General features: G+C 47.3%; 1 long non-coding RNA gene across 1 annotated transcript; it reads right to left on the bottom strand.

Annotated features, from left to right (window-relative positions):
* Positions 1–1,373: 1,373 nt before the first annotated feature.
* Positions 1,374–3,610, bottom strand: LOC112807955 (uncharacterized). Its single transcript, XR_012374243.1, has 3 exons — positions 3,489–3,610; positions 2,579–2,769; positions 1,374–1,721 (listed from the first exon to the last, which is right to left on the bottom strand). It is a non-coding gene; the product is annotated as an uncharacterized lncRNA (long non-coding RNA).
* Between the last annotated feature and the right edge of the window lie 1,953 nt (positions 3,611–5,563).

Raw genomic sequence — 5,563 nt, 5'->3', positions numbered from 1 at the left:
AGCTCCGCCTATTTTTTGAGGAAACTCCATACTGTTGTCCACTATAGCTGTATCAATTTACACTTCCACTAATAGTGCACGAGGGCTCCCTTTTCTCTACATCCTTGCCAACATTTATCTTTACTCTTTTTGATAATAGCCATTCTAACAGGTATAAGGTGGTATCTCATTGTGGTTTTGATTTGCATTTCCCTGATGAAGAGTGGTGTTGAGCACCTTCTCAAATACTTTGGTCATTTGTATATAAATTCTTTGGGGAAAAAATGCCTATTTAGGTCCTTTGCCTGTTTTTTAATTGGGTTATTTGACTTTTTGCTATTGCTTTTATATGTTGGATATTAACCCCTTATTCGATGTATAGTTTGCATATACTTTCTTCCATTCCATAGGTTGCCTTTTCATTCTGTTATTTGTTTGCTATGCAGAAACCTTCGCCATCTGGTAGGACTTATGAGTTATTATTGTATATTGTAAGGTCAGGAGTGAACTTGAAAACCAGTAGTACCTTAGAAAACAATACACAGCTGCTGCCTTATAGGGGAAATTGCTGGCATCCAGAAAGAATAAAATGTTTATTATAGGGGGAAAAAAGCATCCTGTCCTAAAAACATCTAAGACAGAATATCCACATTTTATCTTTTCAAACATCTAGGCATTTGTTCGGATTCTGAATACAGGAGGTTCTTGCATTTCATAATGTATCTTTCAGTCTACGTAGATTTGTGGCAAAACAAGCACCATATATACAATTATAATGGCTTTGTTGAATTGGTTGAATTAGCTGAAGGTGTTGTTCAGTTCATTAAAATTCATTTCCCAACATTTCTTAGCTTTATTGGCTCTTTCATCAATTCCTCTTCGGTTCTTTCATCATTCCTTTCCTCCAATCTCTTTCAATTTCCTACCTAAAGTGTTCCAAAGCAATTATTATACAAGTTGGAGAGAGATGATGAACCTTTTTTATTGGAGAGAGATGAACCTTCCAGACTCATTCTCAGCTCATCATCACCAGCACCTAGAATACAGAGTGGAAATTCATTATTTCAGAGTGCCTTGGTGCTTGAGCATGCAGAACAGATGTCTCATTTCACAAGTTTTCCCAATTTATTATACATGATATCTCTATCTGTGTGAGAGGAAGGCTGCTTTGGGGAATAGGCCTTCCCCTTTTCCCCCACAAGCCGGTGCACGCAAATGGGCTGTTGAGTCAGTTTCTCTTCACGTCGGGAGAGAAGGTTTTTGATCGCTGTTTGTTAGTTTTCATACAAGCACATCAGAGGGAAGGAGTCTCACTTCCATACTGCCACCTCTGCTTTCCCTACCTGGAATGCACTGACATGGACGCACCCACCTTACAAGGCAAATAAAGCTTAATTTCACATGGCTTGTGAAATTGATGAACGTCACTTGGAGCCATCAATCGATCGCTCTTTCTTCAAAGGGCTACACAGCATCTGCTGGTGTTCCTGGGTTCGGTGCCATCATTAGCAACACAGAAGAGGGAAAGGTGGTCCTGGGCAGGGAAGTGATACTATCTTCCTCTCTCTCTGTTGTGCTGTATGTCCCGGGCTGACAGACTCCATTCTTCTTGCTCTGCGCCGAGTCTCGCAGCGGCTAGAACAGTGCCTTTCACATGACTGGTGTTTAAATAAAGATTGCTTAGTCAATTATATAAAATGGCCTTTCTGCTTTGGTGACCTAACTTTGCTCCTGCATTAGGGCTAAAAGAGAGGGGGAAGAAGAAATAAGAAAACAGAAATCAATCAGGAAAGCCAGCGGGACAAAGAGAGGTAAGGAGAAAGGTTGGCATTATCAGAAAAGCACAAAAATAGGAAGCAAAAAATCTTCAGGTCTGCAGGTCTGATTTCTTTTCTGGTCTAGAAGCTCACCCACCTCTGTTTCTCTTACTCCTCTTTCTTCCTTACAAGGATTCTCCAAACGACCCTGAATAAATCTAATTTCACATACGTAACAGTGTCCAACCCAGTGAAATCTCAGACGCCGCGGGTGGGAGGGTCAACTGACATAACCCCGGACGGAAAGCAATTTGGCAGCAGATACCAAGAAGTCTAAAAATATTCGCACCCATCGTCTCAGTAATCCCACTTCTGGTACTCCATTCTAATGAAAAAATCCTAAATCTGAACAAAGATGTATGTCCCTGAAGTTTTCAGGACAGCTTTATTTATGCAGAAACATGAACGATCCAACAGCCCTGCAGCAGGGAAAGAGGTGGATAAATGATAATACGGGCCCCTGGCTGGAATATTTACTAAAAACAAATTATTTTAAATTATGTTTTATAGGCATTTTGGCCTATTTTTAAAAATTCGCATAGAATAAAACTGACTATTTTGTGTACACAGTTCTGTGAGTACGGGCATCTCTGTCGATTTGTGTACCACCATCAAATCAAGACAAGCCATTCCATCACCCCAAACACCCCCTTGCTATTCCTGCGCTGTCACCTCCTGCCCCCTCCCCCGAGCTGGCCACCAGGACTGTTTGCTGTACTTAGAGTTCGGTCTTTTCAGGAACGCTTCATGCACATGGATCTTTTGGGACTCGCTTCTTTTACCTGGCATGCCTTTGAGGTTCGTCCACACTGAGGTTCGCATCTGAAGCTCCTTCTGTTTTCCTTGCTGAGTGGTATTCCGCTGTGTGCTAGTTTCCCCGTTTATCCGCTGGAGGGCATCTGGGTTGTTGGTGGGTGGAGCTGCTATGGACACTCGTGTACAGGACTTTGTGTGGGCGCCGGTGTTTATTTCCCTGGGATAAATACACAGCAGTGTCATGTGGTGGTAACTTGATAAGAAATTATCAAATTGTTTTTTTCAAAAGCACTAAGGACAAGAGCTTTTGTTGTAAATGAGAAAGTAGGAAACGAACTTGTCTACACAGCATAGGAATGGGAAGAAGTCTGGAAGGACATGTATCAAACGGGTAAAAAGTGGTTGTGTGGCTGTGACTGGATTAAGTGGTGAGCTGTATGGTTCCTGCCATCCCCGAGCAGCAAGAACACCAAACCTACACACGGACTGGTCATCACGTAAATCCCCACTCCCTCTAGAAACATCTGGTCCTGTCCAGAGAACGCCTTCCTGGCTCTCTCGTGTGGTCAGAAGAGCTCCCTGTATTCTGTGCAGCGCCCTCTGCTATGACGGCCCAGGTTCGGCTTCCTCCCCGGGTCCCCCACCGCGCTACCCAACCCCCCCCCCCCCCCGACTGGAAGCTTCCTTCGGGACTCCCCTTGTCCGCGGCCAGCTGGAGAGCTCCCGCCGCCTCTCTGTTGGCTCCTGATGACCCCTGTGCTCCGCAGCGCACAGGCCGGGTGAGGGGAGGCAGGGGCCGGAGGAGGACAGTCCCGCGGGGCTCCTCTTCGGGCCACTGTGTCGGCGACACGGCGACTGCAGCCTCCCTCGCGGTGTGTCCCCCCGGGGGCTGATGACTCTCCCCGACGTGAGCCTCCCGCAGGAGCCCAAGACTACCCGGCAGGTCCGCCCAGGAGTGAGGCCCGCCGCGGGCCGCGCCGCTTCGCTCCCGCAGGATCCTACGCGCTGGAGCTCACCAGACGCGCCCGGTGCCCAGAAGGCGGCTGCCGGGCCGCGCGGGCGTGCACGCAGCAGACCTCTAGGGGGCAGTGTGGCCTCGCTCCGCCGCCGGGTCTGCGCGTGCTTTCCCTCCCGGGGCGCACTACCCTTCTTATCAGGGCAAAGAGCAACTCACTAATACTGCTCAAGAGAGCAGGGGCAAACCGAGACACTCACTCATGGAGGGCAATGCCTAAAATGTAAAAACAGTCTCTATTTCTAGTCTACTTGCTAGACCATCGCCTTCTCTGTTCACTTTTCTTGTGACTCAGAGCCCGAAGTGGTGTGTCCTTTACTGAGGTTGTTTGCGTCTATGGCTCTTGGTCTTAATTTTCCATATTTCAAATAACACTGACCACAGGTGTTTTTGCTTTGGTTTGTTTTTTTAAGATTTTATTTTTAAATAACCTCTACACCCAATGTGGGGCTGAAACTCACTGGGGTGAGGTCAAGAGTCGCACTGACTGAGCCAGCCCCTACCCCCCTCCTGCTCAATCTCTCTCTCTTTCTCAAAAAAATAAAATCTTTTAAAAAATAAGCAAATAAAGGTAAGCAGCTCTTAAAGGGATAATGTTTTCTATTTTTTTTAAAGATTTTATTTATTTATTTGAGAGAGAATGAGAGATAGAGAGCACGAGAGGGAAGAGGGTCAGAGGGAGAAGCAGACTCCCCGCTGAGCGGGGAACCTGATGCGGGACTCGATCCCGGGACTCCAGGATCACGACCTGAACCGAAGGCAGTCGCTTAACCAACTAAGCCACCCAGGCGCCCAAAGGGATAATGTTTTCACTCCCCGATATCTTAAAATATAAATAAATGCTTTAGCTTTTGACTCTAAAACTGGAGAATTTTGAGTATTTTGAAGAATGTTGAATTGATATGTTTACTCGTAGAGATCCTGAATAATCATAGTCCTTAACCATACTCACGTCCTCTTCATTATTGTGAGTGCTTTTTTTTTTAAAGATTTTATGTATTTATTTGTCAGAGAGAAAGAGCACAAGCAGGGGTAGCAGCAGGGAGAGGGAGAAGCAGACTCCCCGCTGAGCAGAGACCCCCCCCCCAAATGTGGGGCTCAGTCCCAGGACCCTGGGATCATGACCTGAGCTGAAGGCAGACGTGCCCCACGAGTGCTTTTGTTAATCACTAAAGAGATCCTTTTAGTGGACAGGCACTACCAGTGTGGGCTTCCTTTTGGGGAGTTAGAGCTGCCCACTTGGGCAAGCTCTTTCCATGCTGGGGTCTGTAGGGAGAGTCATATGCCCCTGAGAACTGAGGGGTCCCCGGTTATGCACTTGAAGGGGTGGAAGCTTGAGGAGCAGGAGGGCTGGACCCAGCAACCAGACTCTTGCAACATATCCGAAAGTCCCCAGGGAGTGCCTGTCTGGGACCGGGTTCATTTCCTGCTTCTTTCCCCAGGGCTGCCCACAAGTTCCTCCACCTCGCCCAGGGAGAAGGAACGGTGGAGAATAACTGAATGGCCACATTTAGAAGTATATTCCTCGTACCTGCGTTCCGTTTGAGCAGCCCGAGTGTGGCCCAAGGAAACCCCTCTTACTTGAGACCATCACTGCGAAGCTCTGATCCAGGATAACGTGACATTATAATGGCCTCCTGGGCTCTACAATGCAGGGTCCCCCTTTAATCTCTCTACCTTTGCTTCCTCCCGTTCTCTCCCCAGTTCACCATGTTCTAGCCCCTCCGGCCTCCCTGATTTTACTCAAACATGGACATCCTTCTTCACCTTGGGGCCTTTGCGTTGGCCGGTCGGCTGCCTGGACCACGCTTTCCCTGTATCCTTGCATCTTCCTGCCTTACCTCCTTTAAGTCTTGGCCCCATCATCACTTTTTAAACACCGCCTACGCACACGAACCACACTTAGTATCGTAGACTTCCCCTCCACCACCCACACTCGGCATCCCCATCATTCAGCTGTCTTCTTTTCAAAGCATTTATCACCTTCAAGTTACAT

The sequence above is a fragment of the Callorhinus ursinus genome, unplaced genomic scaffold (genome assembly GCF_003265705.2).
Source record: "Callorhinus ursinus isolate GAN/ISIS: 27379988/994484 unplaced genomic scaffold, GSC_fseal_2.0 scaffold32, whole genome shotgun sequence".
Classification (NCBI taxonomy): domain Eukaryota; kingdom Metazoa; phylum Chordata; class Mammalia; order Carnivora; family Otariidae; genus Callorhinus; species Callorhinus ursinus.
Note: the sequence above shows the minus strand (reverse complement) of the source record. Positions and strands in the feature narration are given on the sequence as shown.